Source organism: Zalophus californianus, chromosome 4 (assembly GCF_009762305.2).
Source record: "Zalophus californianus isolate mZalCal1 chromosome 4, mZalCal1.pri.v2, whole genome shotgun sequence".
Taxonomy (NCBI): Eukaryota; Metazoa; Chordata; class Mammalia; order Carnivora; family Otariidae; genus Zalophus; species Zalophus californianus.
Window position 1 is genome coordinate 5,418,409 of NC_045598.1, and position 16,684 is coordinate 5,435,092.

Here is a 16,684-nt window from a genome sequence, read left to right on the forward strand (position 1 = left end):
AGAGCAGTTCAGGGTCCCTAGGGGATTGGGGTTTTCGTTTAAGTGGTCTTGAAGAGTCCTGGCCTGTGCCAGTGTGAAATCGCTAGGTCTGCCACCTGAATCATCTCTCTGACTTTCTTAGGATTGGCCAAACACTTGCCGTCTAGGAATGTGTGTGGGTAAGAGCTCTTTGCTTTGAAATAATACAGTAGGATGAGTACTTGTTTTGTTTTTCAGCTCTACCACTGAGTAAATCAGAAATCTCAGGTAAGTCACCTTACGTCTCTGGATCAGTGCCTTACCTGTGTTCTAAACCTATTAGGAGTGGTTCAGGAGATTAGTGGTCAGCATCATTAGTTTCTAAAATCAGAGTACCCTGCACATGGTAAGTGTGGATTTGGGAAGTTTTTGTTTCAGGGGCGTGTGTGTGTGTGTGTGTGTGTGTGTGTGTGTGTGTGTGTGTACTGGGTTTAGTTCTTTCTGTGGCCACAGTCAAAAGCTGTTGAAAGCCCCTGGACCAGATAATTCTCGAGTGCTCTTTAAATCTCAGTGTTTTGTAGTGATTATCTGCCATGGGACGTGTCTGTTACGACAGTTGCTTTACCTAAGGCTGAACCAGTGGAGATGCTTGTATAGGTATGGAATTCAATGGCAGATAGGTTTCCAGCTCAGCTGGAGCTCAGTATACCTTTTCCTGATTTCTTCAGGTAATCAAAATGTTTCAAATGAGCATGACAGCTTATTTCCACCACAATTTATCCCATGTTTTTGTAGGGAGATTCCAATGATAACTTTGCACGACTGAGGTATATGTAATGAATATTTAATTGAATATTTTTTATTTGTAAGTGGGAGCAGACTTTCACTATTTGTTTAGTGAAAGGATCCACATTTCAGTTAATAGAGTCACCTTAGATTCCTCTTTTAGTTGCAAGTCACAGAACTCCACTCAAACTGGCTTATATAAAAGAGGGAATTTATTGACTCTTATGAAATCCGGTTTTGGAGTTATCTTCAGCTACAGTTGGTTCCAGATGCTCAAGTGAAAGCATTTGGAACCTGTCTCTCCCTCTCTTGACTCTTCTCTTGTCCATGTTGATTTTATTCTCATTTCCACAGTGGTAGCAAGATGGTCCCCTCAAAGCTCCAGGCTTATATTTTGCCAATTTAGCAAATATCTCCGGGAAGACAGCACATCTTTGCCAGTTGTTCCAGGAAATGTTCTGTTCTTCTTGGCTCAGCTTGACTCATGTGTCCAATCACTGGAATAAGAGGAGGCAGTATGCTCATTATTAACAAGGCCTGCCTCTCTCTCTCTTGAAACAAGAATTGGGATTAGCACCACCTGAACTACACATAGGGCAGGAGCAGCTCCCAAAGAGGCAACAAGGTGCCATAGCCAGGGAGGTGGGAAGGGATGCTAGGCAGGCATACTGTGAGGGAACTGGTACTTTTTGATGTTCAGCCTGACAGTCATATTCCTAAAGAAAGCACCATTCAGGGATGCCTGGGTGGCTCAATCGTTGAGTGTCTGCCTTCGGCTCAGGTCATGGTCCCAGGGTCCTGGGATCGAGCCCCATATCGGGCTTCCTGCTCCACGGGAAGCCTGCTTCTCCCTCTCCCACTCCCCCTGCTTGTGTTCCCTCTCTCGCTGTGTCTTTCTCAAATAAATAAATAAAATCTTTAAAAAAAGAAAGAAAGCACCATTCATTCGGAAACCACAGAAGCTCATAATAAGGCCGAGGCCATGATTTTATTATCATGGTCTCATTTTAAATGAGAAGACACCAGAACCTTCACCTTTTAATAGGTGCTGACTAACAATTCCTAGGACCATTTTCAGAAAATATGATTCAAGTCCTTTATATATTATACACTGTGGTTTGGATTAATCGACAAAGAATTCATTTAAATATCCTTTTGTCTTTTCTAATGAAACAAACCATTCATTCTGCTCTAGCCAGAATCCATGCCTCTGGCATTTGCGTGCATGTGTGAAAGATGTTTTACCTAACAATGTAAAAAATAGGAAGGGCCCAGCCTAAAACTGATGGTGTTCTAAAAACTTATAAGCCAATTGAATGATATTTCTCAGATAAACAGTGCAACAAATGGTAGGTATGTTCCCAGGCTAGCCTGAGAAGAAAAATCTTTTGAACCCATAATGGATACTCAGCATTTGCAGGAGAAAAATAATTAAAATGTGTGCTTATGTATATCACATTATACACTGTAAAACATTGAACTATATAATCTATACATAGCCTACACTTACATGTTCCAAAACACATGAAATAATGCACTTCCTATTTTCATATTAAATGACGTTACTCAAAAACAAAGGTACATATAAAATAACTTCAGTAAATGGAAACTTTTTGGTGAAGATTCTTAATTCATAGGGTAGAACCCAAAATAGTTCTCTGAAATTACAAAGTCCAGCTCCCTAACTTTTTAGAGGAATAAAATTTAAGTTTCTTGATAACAGAACCCTAACATTATTCTTATTATCAATTGTAATTACAATCTTCTTTTTATTCTCAAGTGGCACAAAGAAAAGAGAGAGAAACCCTTCTGAGGTATCTTGAAGGAGCAGTGGAAAGGACAGGCAATGGGTTAACAAGGTGGTTATGTGTGTCACGGGTTGTCTGAAGTGAGACTGACTGGACCATCAGAGGAAGAAGAGTCTTCTAGGAAGGAAAAAGGAGACGGGAGGAAGAGATGTCAGGTCAAACAGCTTCCCATACTAGTCCCTGGGTGATGTTCCCCCTTAACCCACATAACTTTATCAGGGTCTGTGGCCAGTCGGCATGGCACCTGAGCCTTGCCTGGTGAGTGAAGAAGGAAAACGAGGAGCGTGGACCAGGGACTTCCTCACTGGACATTGTATTGGGGTATTCTTTAAGACTAGTTTTAGTTCCTAAACTCTTCTGTGGGAACATTAGTTGCAGGAAATGCTTATAAGAAGCTCCCCCAAACCCATAGAGAAAGATTCAAATAAGTTTAGGAAACATGCCTACCAGCTTTCTACCAGCAATTTACAGCATCTGTTAGCATGTTAAGGTTCAGAGAAATGCAAATGTATTTAGTTGTGTTTAACCTACTAATTCAAAAACATCTTGACACATTTTGTTTTTATGGTCTACTGAGTAACATCTCGTGGAAAATCTTCTACAGCATGCAGTTTGGGAAATGTTTCAATGGACCATCGCCACACCGTCATCCTGAGCCAGGAACTCACGGCCCTCCCCTCGCGTGGGTCTGTGAGTCCCCTGATACTGAACGTACGATTTTGTGTACATATGTACTTTTCTAGAAAAGGGTTTGTAGCTTTCATCACTAAGAGCCCATGAGTGATGAAGGGTAGCAATCACTGTTGCGGGTTCTTTCCTAACAAGGGAAGTCCAGCTTCTCCTGTACATTTTATGTCTGCCTAGGGCCATTACTCAGCAGACGTGGCGTCACTCAGGGGTGTCAAGTGGTAGACAGGCAGCTGACTAGTCAATTATTAGGCTTATTTGTCAAATAGATTTAAACACTGGCAGCTACTCTCTTTCCACCAAGAATTGTGGGAAGAAATTGCCTATGCAGGACACCACCTTATCGTTAAACTCTAGTTATATTTATTCCCAAACAAAGAAGACATGTTATTTCATTGCAGTGAAGAGGGTTTGTTTTTAAAAGTTAAGAGCCACTGACCTGCAGAAGAGAAATCCGTTGAGAGCTCCTTAATGATAAACTACTAAAAACCAGCTAAGTACAGAAAGCTTTTCCTTCAGGAAACTGAAAACCATCAACTCACCTACTTATAGATTTAAAAATTAGGATCATAAAATACTGTTCAGGGAAGAGTGAGCAGTAAATGATAGACATGCATGGAATAGGTCAATCTCCCCTTGACTTAAACCAAATCTTCAGAGAGCTCTCAAGTCAGACCACACCGGATCTTTGTTGAACTGCTTCTGTGAACCAGTGTTTGGTGTCTGTTAATACAAATGGTGATAAACAGTCCTTAAAACCCAGTACTGCCTTTATTGCAAGGATTCCGAAGTCTGTGACGTCACATGCTATCCAAAACAACTGACCGTAATCTTGAAACTGCCTCCCGTTTTGCTTCGTTTGCCAAGTTCAGCCAAATCTGGGACTCACAGTTAACCATTTTGGATGATCTCTTGTGTGTTTTCTGTACAATAGCTTTACGTGAGCTTTATTTTACTCTTTTCATGAATCTCAATCTCACCTAATCTATTATTAACCATAAGTATTTTTGTCAGCCACGTCAAACAGGCATACCTGGATCTAGGGTTGATGCCAGTTAGGTGAGAGCAGGGAGGGCAATAAAGAGGCTGAGGAGGGATGGGAATGGGGCCCGGAAGGGAAATCGGGAAAATGAGGAAGAGGGGAGGAAAAGAGATGGTAGGGATATGTGCGGGGTTTGTGGGGGATGTTCCCCAGGCTTAGCACCTGCTGCCCTTTGAGCTGGTTATTAACCTTTTGTTCCATTACTTAACTACTCCGTGAACTCTTAGACCCACTCTGCTCCCAGTGGAAGGATTAAAGAGGCCTGCTTTGGGGCTTCCATGAGGACAGCCAGACAAGGCAGCCCCCTCAATTCTATGAAATCAAGTTGCATCCCCATTTAGTGGAAAGCATGATACCTTGTTAGCCTTCCCACCTAATCCAGGGGATGTTTGAATACTGGCCTCAATAATACATTCATTCACGTCTCACCAATTTGGAATTTGCAGAAATTTGAAGATTACTCTGGTCCAGGGGTAGAGTACTAATGGGAGATGCAGCGCACAAGTGTGGGGGCGAGTGACGTGGGCCCAGGAGAGCAGACGTTGGTGTGTTCTGATGCGGCAGGCAGGGCCATGAGCCACACTGCCTTCCCAGGGATCACGACACTTCTAAAAAGGAGCTTAATGGTTAAAATTGCTCTAAAACTCCGTTTTTTTTTTCCCTCAGAGAAATATTTTTGAAAAAAAAAAGTTTAAAATGGTACAATTTGTTTTTTTTAATTTTTATTCTGTTGTCAGAAAGGCCTGTGATAAACTTCAAAATAGTATTCTTAAATCGTTTTATCTATCAAGACCTACTTTATAATACATACATTATTTTTAAGTAATATAGCTGTTTTCTTTAAAATCTATGCATTCAGTCTATTCATTTCAAAATGACTTCCTTACCTATAATTATTCCAGATTTTTACAAAATCTTACAGCATTATGAAAAAGTATTATTGTAGTTAATGAACTTTCAAGTTCTAGAACTGAAACCTCTGTAAGGAGAATCCAGTGTTTACAAAAAAATACGTATTTTTGGAACATCTTGGACTTTAACTCTCACGAGTAGGCAAGACAGTTGGCGATGTCTGTGCAGATGGCATTCCTGCAGTTGGTTCTGAGAGCAGAGCATTGCCAACAGCAGGCCTCTAAATAACGTATGGAGAATGAGTTGGACACAGAGAAGGACTCTTCCAGCTAGAGTCCGGAACGCATGGTTTTTCAGATACTGAAACTCACCAGGAACTCAGGGCGAATAACATCTATTATGATTAGTAAAATTAGCTGGAAGCAGCCAGGATTTCTTTTTTTTCCTCCAGGTACCAGGTAGCACATGTGATTAGCAAAGATTTTTTTTTTTTTTTGAGATTTTTACTTTTTTAAAGCAATCTCTACACCCAGCATGGGGCTCGAACATCCCGACATCAAGAGTCACATGCTCTACTGACTGAGCCAGCCAGGCGTCTCCGAAGTCTTCTGATTTTGTTTTTGTTTTTTTATGGAGTTTTCAATCCCCTCCCACCTCCTCACCCCGACGATGCCTCCACCCTAACCTTGTTCCAGAACGCTACTTCTGTGGTGGAAACTACCAAATGTCAGAGTTATTGTGTGCCAGCCTAATTAGATGTTTGTTTGTTTCCAGATGCCTGCTCCCTGATCCATTCTATGGGATCAGGTAAAATGTGGCCCCATGAGAAGGGAAGGGACCGTGTTTAGTGACTGGGCTGGAGAAAAGTACACCACAGAAATGACAAATGGAAACATACTTCGTTCTTGTTCTCCTTGTTCTCCTTCAAACTCACATTTTCTATTTCTAACAGGTGAAATTAAATCACTTATTCAGTAAATCTGTATTGAGGGCCTGCTGTGTGCCAGGCATTCTGTGAGGCCTTGGGAATATTGCAGTGAACAGAGCGATTGTAGCTGCTGGCTTCACAGAGCTCACGGGACTTCTCTTCACCTCTACATCAGACTGAGGTTCTTGAAATAAAGACTCCCATCGTACTGGATTTTGTATCCCTGGTGGCGACCACAACATCGTGAGCTTTCTTGTTCACCGTTATATCCCCAGAACCTCAGCACAGCAGTGCTGAGTAGTCATGCCTTCAGAGTGGGGATTGACTAGATATTTGCAGAGCAAACCTGTTCTGGCCCTGATACTCCATAGTTCTTCCCAAAGGATTTCAAGTGTTCGGGAGTTTTTGTTCCTAAAGCTGAGCACCACAGATCAACCTGCTGGTGGTTCATTAAAGTTGTCTTGCCTCCTGACACTTCCTGTGCATTTTGTAGTTCTTCTCTGCCCTGTCAGCTCTTGGGTGTTAGGGTTTTCATTTCCCATTTTCCCATGCGCGCTTAAATTTCATTCCACCATCACACCTTCACGTCCAGGGAAGGGAGACGATTGCTTACCTCTGAGTCTCATTACAGTGCTTTTTCTTTAAAGACCTCATTAGTCTTAGTGGTGATATGCTCCCCTGGTCTTCACTCACTTTGCCGTTACTACCTTAGAACATCTCCGTTTGTGCTTGTAATATTTCTGATTGTCACTAGGTACTGAAACTGTGGAGGCAGTGTCCTCCAGATATGTTGCTTTTGGAAGTTAGCAGACTTAAAATGGTCTACTCTTCTGTAGGCTATGAGGGTAGGTACAGAATCAGTGTCAGAGTTCCTGATTTCCATTGTTCTCACACCAATCAGCTGCAGTTTCACTACATTGAACTCCTGTCGGATTTGCTACTGTATTGACCGCGCCGTCAGCTCCTGCGTAGTTTGGGGTGCTCTCCCGTGCTTCAGGCCACGGGGCAGCACAGCTGAGCTCCAAGGGTATTCCACCAAGCCTTCGTGTCCTTGGAGCATAGGTTTGAAATTCTTGCCCTCATGTACCTCAAGCTCTGGCATGGAGAGAGTTCAAGGGAGAGAGAATTGTACGTTTGCGTGCCTCCCCTTGTCACATTTGTTTCCTACTCGCTGTGAGTTGTTCAGCAGCATCCTACCTGATTTTCCTTGACACGTCCAAGACTCTGAATTTGTGAATAGTGTGAAACAACAGACCAAGAAGAAGAAATACGGATCCAAAGTCACTGTGAGTGAAGAAAGTCTAAGAAGAATTGCTAATTTCCATTTGTCTTGGTGTATGGAGTTGGGGAGTTTTTAAAAAGTGGCGTATGGCAGTTTTTTTTCTGAGGCTAAATTTAGCCATTGCTTTGGAAAATCAGAGTGGTACAGCTTGTGCCTTATCTCTGTCCAGCCCTTACCCTTCCCTCTGCACTTGGACATCTTAAATGGCTTGCTGGAGAGGGAAGCTTCATGTGTTCCAGTGGCCCCATTTATTCTGGGAAGGAATTAAGTGACTTCATTTTCCCTGTCTTTCCGAGCTTCCTAAAAAATTTAGGAGGCTTCCTAAGCAGCAATTGCAGTCCCTACAGAAATAGTTCAAGTCATGCCTCCTTTTGCTTCATCAGCTCTTCCTGCCAGTGCGGCCAAGGGCTGTAAATGGAATGAGAGACGGCCTCTCATTCCCAGTCCAAATAGCAACAGGAGGGCACATGTGCACTTGAGCTACAAATAACGCGTTTTAAAATAGCAGGTGGTATTTGATGATTGCTCCTTCATTCATTTACCTGCCAAGGCAAAACTTTTTCTCCCACTCTGGCAACAAGACCGGAGGTGGCTCAGATCAAGCAATTGTAGCAACAAGTTCTCATGTTTGCAGATATTCCTTAGCGGGTTTTCAGACGTTCAGATCCATGCATACTTCATGAAGCTCTTCTAAAAAAATCTTTCTTTTAAGACAATAAAAATTTCATGTTTATACAACAACCTACCCCCTGATGGACGTGTGACGCACTTTTGTAACTAATTATAGGCACTCCTTCCATTAAGGTGTGCTGCCAGCCATGTGTGTTCCAAATACTCCATTTTGCCAGGGAAAAGTGGGAATATATAAAATTTATAATGTGAAGTTCAGTGGATAGAGAAGAGCGGCATTGCTGTGAAATCCAGTTTGTATCCATAAAGAAGTCAGATATTTCTCAGCTCTTTTGCCAGAGTCTTGCACCAATGCGCTGCAGGTACATAATTTCCTTCGCTGAGCCGAAAGGAAGTGGCAGCTGACCAAGTAAACTCCTAGAGGTTTCTCACGTGCTTTCAAGTCATTTCTGCTAGGTTTTGATCATCCTGACCACTCTCTCCATGGGAACAAGTGGTAGGCTGCTGCTAATTGGTATGCAGCCACCTGGAGTCCCCGGTGGCTAGTGGAGGTCATTCAGGGCCCTTGCCCCAGAGTTTGATGACCTCGTCAATGAACTGGCTCCCAGAAGAGGCTTAAATTAGAAAATAATTATTCTTTTCCATTGGCTGAGCCCCCACTCTGTATCTGGTGCCAGGGTGCAGACAAGCTCCCTGCTTTCAGAAAGCTCCCTAGTAGAAAGTACATGTAGGAGAACAACTCTACATTCATTTGCTAAGTACTCTTAGGACACAGGGTAAGACATGAAGGTTCGCTGGGCATAGTGGAAAGAACATGGATCTGGAATCCAGCCTGTGTTTAAATCCCTGCCCTGATACTTAAAAGCAGTATGACCTTGGGCAAGCAATACATTTCTAAACTGTCAAATGAAGAAGAAAAGCTTTCTTTTGATTATTTTGAGGACTAGAAATAATACATGTGGACTGGTCGACTATGGATGTCCAGTAATAATACTGAAGTGATGTGTGAGCCACGCTCTGAAGAACAGCAGACTCGCCAGGTGGACACAGGAAGAAGTTGGCATGACCAAAGGTCCAAGGGCATGTGAACCCCCAGTGGATTGAAGAACAGTGAGTGATAAGAGAGTCCCTAAAATGTAGCTGGAGACAGCTGGCCAAGAGCATTCTATGCCATGCCAAAGAGCTTCAGTTTTATTTTGTAGGTCAGAGTTGGGGGGGGAGGGGGACTTAAGTTTTTTTAACTAAATTATCTGATATAATGTCTGAAACTTCCTCATGTTGTACTGCTCGATACAGCCCTGGAAATTAATTAGGTTCCAGGACTTACAGAGAGGTAATCTAGAGGCAACAGTAGGTACAGCTAAGTGCTGAAAGCCTCGGAAGTCTGGCTAGTATTTGGTTTCCTAATGTAGACACTTTCTTACATCAGATCCTTAAATACTTGGGATTTTCTACTTTTATAGAAGCAAGCACCAATCTTTCTAAACATAGAACACACTATGGGAAATCTGACTTCATGAAATTTTCTCTGTCTTTAAAACTTTGGTATTGTTTAGGAATTTTAAGTTTTTAGGTAAATGTTAACTTGGGACATTTTAAAATGAGTCCCTTTCAGGGTTGGGAATCCCTATCAAAGAGGAAGAGGTGACCCATGACCGCTGCTGTACCATGTGACACTTTGCTTAACAGCCCCTAAGGGGAGGCTGGGACACAGTGAACCCAGCAAAGGAAAAGGGGATATGAAGCCCCAGTGACCATTCATTGACCCTCGGGCCAGTGATTGGCTGGAAGTGTTTCTTCATCTTCTTGACCTTTATAATACTCAAAGCTGTTCTGGGATTATGAGTGTTTTTTCTGTATGTTTTCTGATATTGTTGGGAAACTCTAAGAACTGGAGTATAACAAGGTAGGTGGATAAACGACTATGCTCTGTTCTGTACCTGTACTTTTGAGTGACAGAAATTAGACTTACAGATTTCTTTTTTGTAGTTTAATACATCAGTGCAATTTCTTTTCAGCATTTAATATATAGGTTTATTACATCCAGGTAACACATAGTTACTTCCACCATCATCTTATCTACATTGAAAGTAGCCCCCCCCCGAAGGCTAGGATGGACGCTGCCGTGCTGTGCTAGAGGGGCAGACATCAGTATGGACTCACGTTTATTTCAGTGTGGTACAGACAGATACAGAACAATTACAGATGTGTTTGCAGACGTGGGTTTCCTCGCTCTGTCTGCTGAGAGGGCCTGGAAGCAGTGACATCCCAGCAGCAATGGGCACACCCAGTGCCCAGATCTTGGCTTCTAAATGCCATTCTCCAATAAAAGGAACCAGAGCTCCTTAGAGAAATTGCTGATTCTAGGGCTGGGGCGGGAAAATAAAAGATGAACCTGGGCATCTTATAATGCCAGAAAGTAAGGAAGTGCCTGAAAAAGAAGGGAAGAGGCTGGGGGTACGTCAAAGGGACACAGGAGCCAGCACGAAAGAGCTCCCAGTGGCCAAAGCTGGGACAGTTCACGCAATAAACAAACGTAGTATTGGATTATGGCCAAAGTGTAAAGTAAATATGCATGAGTTCAAATGGATATAAATAAATGGTTGATCAAATAAATTCGGAAGGACAAATCTCCCTTTAGGAGAACTCCATATAATATATGTAGACACTCCCCCCATCCATGAAGTAGAGCTTTATTCCCATTTCCTTGAGTGTGGGCTGGACTTACTGACTTATTTCCAAAGAACAGAGTATGGAAGGAGGAAAATGATAACTATCATAGAGCAGTGTAGCAGACAGTACCTTAACCAAAAATCAAGGTCCACATCAGCAGGACATCATGTACCAATGTTATGTGATGAGCGGGGCACCCTGCCTCTGTGATATTCTTCCTGGAAACTCATAACTCCAGTCCAGTCGTTAGAAAACATATCAGACACCTTGAACAGAGGGACATCTACAGAGTGTGTGACCAGTGTTCCTCAAAGCCGTGAACGTTGTGGAACTAAGAGCTACAGAGAAAACTGTCACATCCCAGGATACAGAGGGTGTGGGACAACTAAATGCAGCATGGCGTCCGCAACTGGATCCCAGTACCAAAGAAGTACTTTAGTTCCGTCGGCGGGTCTAGCTCAACTCCATAGTTGAGTCAGTAGTGATGCCAGTGAGTGTCTGAGTTTTGACAGGTGTACCATGGGTGGTAGGTAAGATGTTGCTGTTAGGGCAAACTAGGCAAAGGTTTATGGGAGCTCCACGATCTTTGCAACTTGTCTGTAAATCTAACATTATTCAAAAATTTTTTTAAATGTATTTTTTAAAGATTTTATTTGAGAAAGTGAGCGAGCACGTGAGGGGGGTGGGGAGGGGCAGAGGAAGAGAAGGAGGCTCCCCACTGAGTGCGGAACCCAACGCAGGGCTCCATCCCAGGACCCTGAGATCATGGCCTGAGCCAAAGTCAGACGGTTAACCGGTTGAGCCACCCACATGCCCCTAAAATGCATTTGTTAATAAAAGAGTCCCATGTATGACGGGGTCCCAGTCCCAAGAATTTCTCAGACTGAAGAAAGCCTCACCACTTTAAAAAAATTTCATATAAGTTTATCTCATCCCCACAAAAACAATAGGTAGTGATAGCCCCTCTTTACACATGAGAAAATTGAGGTGCAAAGTGGTCGTTTTTTTTTTAATTATGCAGCAACAGGATTAAATATGGAGCTCTCGTCTCTACTCCCATGCTCCTTCTATTCCATCACAGCTGCCCAGTCTAAAAATGCCACTTCTGCTAAAAAGGGGTGCAGAACAGGCTCACGAAGAGACTGAAGAATCACGAGCCAGACTGTGGCTGCAGAGCCGTCAGAATTATTTACTTTCTGTCTGGGGTGCAGGCACATGTGTGCGTGTGTCTTGAATGTCATGGGAAGGAATTGCTGCGTGGTGGTTAAAAGCCCTCGTTCCCTGAAACCATGCAGGTAAATAGACTGCTTTAGAGACAAGCAAGACACAAAGACACACGTGGGAAGACACGGCATTTAGTCACCTGAGAGAAGAAGCAAGCAATAAGGAGGTAAGATGCGGTGGGAGTGACCAAGTAGTGTCTGATTCGTTACAGAGGGCGGTACAGGTGGGCGGACTTTAAATAGGTTTCAGGTTTTGTCAGATCTTAATTGGCTGTGTCCATGAGAAGAAAGTGTGCAACCCAGTGTTGTTGACAGAGCTAGTGTGGATGGAGCTGGCATGGTTTCCGTGAGGTAATGTCTCATGTGTCCACCCTGGGCAGCAACCTGCGCATCTGCTCGAGCAGGGGCGTTCTTGGACCATTCTTTAACGAGCACTCAGGTGGAGAGAAGATTCATTTTTACGGAGGGAAGTGGGGTCTTAGAGTGGCTCCTGCATGTGGCCCCGGACCAGAAGCATCAGCATCATCTGAGAACTTGTTAGAAGTGCAACCTCTGGGCCTTACCCACACCTCCTAAGTAAAACAAACTAACTCTGGGACTAGGGCCCACCCATCTGTCTGGTGATTCGGATGCCACCTAGCGTGTGAGAGCCGCCGGATGAGTGGAAGCCTCCTGTCAGGGCGGCATCGGTTGGCAGCGAGGGGCGAGCACAGTAGCTAGAGCACACGGACACTCAGCCACGGGAGGGAAGCACGCACACACGCCCGGAACTTCCACTCCAGGAGAAGTGAACCGGTGTTCGGACCTCACCTGGCCCCAGGCTTCAGAGGCAGGAGTTATGATGTGGCTTCTCCAGGGGCAGCGGAAGAGTGGGAGAACCTTTATATGGAAGCAGCAGCTTGTTGTTTTAGTGAGACAGACATAGCCCTAATCCTTCCAGACGGGACCGGAAAGCTGGGGGTGGCCAGGCAGGAGCTCCAGCTGAACAGCTGGCTTCCCTTGCTGGGGCCTCTGGAGTCTAAGGTGCTCGTGGAAACAGGTACTTTTGGCGTGCTTTCTGTGCAGTCTAGTGCACACGGAGGAGTAGTTTGGTTGCTTCACTCAGACTGTCCTAAGGACATGGGGCTTGGAATCCCTCAAAGCTGAGTCACTCTTGGCTTTGTTTGAAATGTCATGGGTGAGAGCTGAGGCCAAATTTGTCAGCCCCCTAGGTCTACACATTATTTGTTTTCTCTCTTCTACCTCTCCCTCCCACATATTAATTCAAAAATCCAGTTTGTTCAGGCTGCAGAAATTATTTGTTGGCCAGCAAACGAGGGCAGGGACATCCTCACTAATGTTTAAGTCACCCCCAGTGCTTGGTACATAGAAGGTGCTCAATAAACACTTGTGCATGAATAAATGAATCTGATATCAACTTTTTTACTATAACATCATCAGAAAAAAACTTTTTGCTTCTTAGTAATTATATTCCCTTTATCCCATGACCACACATAATATACAATCAAGGCAATAAACAGCTCCGTGTGTGCCAAGTATTTTACAATAGTTTCCACATCATCATAAAACTAAAACCAAAACAAGCATACGGTCGTTGCTTTTGACTGGCCAGGAATGGAGACGTGAAGACCCTCATTTCGTCCATCTGAGTAAGCTCTGTGGCCAGAGTGGGGCCCTGGCTGCGCTCAGAGGAGAAGAAGTGGCATCGAAGGCTCCAGTGATTCTCGGTCAGCACAGTACGACAGGCCCATACGCGCCGGGATGCCAGCTCAATTGTTTCCATTTGAGGTTGTTTCTTATTTTAATTATCACTGCCTTCCCCCTTTGGAGTTGAGAGGCTCAGAGATGCCATTATGCATGATATAATTTTGTTAAGAGGCAAATAATTGCTTCTGAGTATCTTCACGAAGCGCTTCTCGGAGCAGCTTAGTAACGTGAGAGAGCTAACGGCCGGGTTAGCCATGGGGATGCTGCTGAACAGACAGCCCAGAACAGAAGCTGGGACCTCGGTGGCAGCCACGGGGTTGTAACTCTTAGTGTTTTGATCTGGAGACACCAAGTGCGGGGCCCAGTTCTGTGATGTCAGGGAGGGTCTGTCCCCACAGTGTCCATGCTGGGCAGGGGGACAGGCAGGCGCGAGAGGCCGACCTCACTGTGGCAGCGCAACCGCCAGAACAGAGCCCTCTCCCTGGGGCCGGGGGCAGGCCAGGCACCCCACAGCACCCCACCAGGGCGGAGCACAGCCGGACACTGCTCTCTCTGCCCTTCTGCCTCTGTGTGTGACACGGGAGGTCAGTGCTGGCCACCGGGCTCCAAACAAGTGCTCGAAACCAGCGAAATGGATTCTGAACACTCATCTAATAGGTGCAGGATTCGTAGGCTTGCAGAAGAAATCATCAGCAGGTGGCTACAGCAGCTTCCCCCATTTCCGTGGACTGCACGAGTGTCTGTGAGTAGATACAGGGCATGCCGGGGAAGAAGCAGGGACAAGGGCCCCAGGGCATCCCTGCCATTTGACTTGGAGTCAAACTCTAAAAGGGAGGGTTCGTAGTCTTCATTCAGTTCCACGTAAAGGAGTCCTGCATTCTGCAAAATGTCCCTTTTAAGGGAGAGGGCATGGGATAAGGAATCTGGTACCACCCCCGAAGGCACGAGGGTCACGGGATGACAGGGACCGTTTGCAGTGCATCACGCACAGACTCACTCAGGGAACTTCCCGTTGGTGACCAGGCCACGGAGATGCTCAGCACAGAGGCCTCGGTGTTTGTTGTATCCGTGTGTTTGTGTGCAATGGGCACAGAGACGTCCCCTTTCACTTTTAAAGGGGGAGGACTTTTCTTTTAGTGTGGTTCCTGGAAATAACTTTCTTAGAAAATAATATGATCTTCGAACAGCAGTCTTCCTCCTCTGGCTTTGTGGTTTAGTACAGTGGAATCCATTTGACACCCAGTCTTGAAAATTTTCCTGTGAAACAGGTATTTACTGTCTTGTTACTGTAAGGAAAAAGTTCTCCTTCCAAGGGTAACACTAATTCTGTGCGTCTTCTCTTCCCACAACCTCTCGCTCCTGTTGGTGTCATATCGGAGTTAAGCTCCAGGCCCCAGAGCCAGGGAGATGCGTTCTCTTTGCCTCAGTCTCCTCTTCTGTGAAAAGAGGGTGAGAACAGTACGTACCTCACGATTATCATGGAGAATAAATGGGTTAATATTTGTAAAGTGATCAGAACGGTGACTGGCACATGAGAAACTTTCCCCAAGTGTCAGCCCTGCCCATTGTTTTAATGCTTACAGAATCAATAAACATGACTCACCGGTATCGGGATTTATAGTCAGGATGGCCAGGTACACTGATCAATTACTCCCGTCCTGGGTTCTTCCTTTTCGTGATTCAAGTGGTTGCATTTTGAAAATAGTTATGCCATTAACCAACTGGGGGCCAAATAGGTTGTCACAGCTGCTCAGTCAATCCCTAGAGACATTTAACTCCTTTGTTGGAAGATGATGATGACGTGGAACTGATATGTTCTGTGAGTTTGCACAAACTCGCTCAATCCTCACAGCAACCCTGAGGTAAGTACAGTTACCATCCCCAGTTAAGAGCTGAGGGAACTGAGGCACTAAAGGTTTTGTTCAAAGCTACACGACTCTTCTGTGGCGCAGCCAAGGTTCTTAACTGCATACTGTCTGGTCCTGGCCCCTCTCCAGCTCCATCCTCTGCTCTCCTCTCTGCTGTGGTCCAGCCACCCGCCTTCTGCGCCTTGAATGCCCTGCCTCAGAGCCTTTGCATTTGCTAGTAACTCACCCAGCTCTTGCAGACGTGGCTCTTTCTCATTCTGGTCAAACTCAAGTGTCGCCTTTCCTGACTTATCTAAGTTCTAGCCCCACCCTATTGTTCCTCATCACATTATCCTGCTTGCTTCCCCTACTAGAGCAGGAAGAGGCCTTTTCTGATCAGTTTCCTACTAAATATCTGACACAGCATTATTTAAAATTTGTTGAATAAATATAGGTGATAATGATTTTAATAATGGTCTTAGCTCCTTTTCTTATGTAGGCATGCAACCCAAATTGTGATATGCATGTGTGCGTGCACACGTATGTGGATGTAAATGCACGAATGTGGAGGGAGAGAGAGAGTCTAATCTTAGGAATGTACAGAACCACAGACTTCTCTGAGTTGCAATCCTTGCCCCAGCGGTAATGGCCTGATGTTTTTCTTATGTAGAGGTGAAGCACTTGGTTGTATTGGTCTCAAAAGACTGTCACGTGTTAAAGGAAATGTGTAAGGGTCTCAACCAGTGAATGATCAGCAAATAAAATATTTTTTTCCCCAGTATTTAGGTAAAACAGATACTCGTCTTAAAAAATATATGTATACGGGCGCCTGGGTGGCTCAGTTGGTTGAGCGACTGCCTTCGGCTCAGGTCATGATCCCAGAGTCCCGGGATCGAGTCCCGCATCGGGCTCCCTGCTCAGCGAGGAGTCTGCTTCTCCCTCTGACCCTCCCCCCTCTCATGTGCTCTCTCTCTCTCTCTCTCATTCTCGCTCTCTCAAATAAATAAATAAATAAAATCTTTAAAAAATATATATATATGTATATATAATTTATTTACACACACTGTTGATGCACAGTGACACACACACATCTTCCCTTCTTCCACTGATTTAAATTAAATAGTACTCATTTCATTTATTTGTTCTAGGGGCTTACCTACCAGATCTCTCCAAGGCTTCCATTGGGGAATTTGGCAAGGAACTGGGGTACCAGGAACGTGAAACCAGGACCTTAACAGAAAAGGATTTTCTATTCCTTTAG

The 16,684-nt window shown here is 44.5% G+C and overlaps 1 protein-coding gene across 13 annotated transcripts in view; it reads left to right on the forward strand.

The window, feature by feature from the left end:
* The window catches only part of CAMTA1 (calmodulin binding transcription activator 1), an 869,134-nt gene that overhangs the window by 822,002 nt on the left and 30,448 nt on the right, over positions 1-16,684 (forward strand). The gene's annotated exons all lie outside the window — the stretch shown is intronic.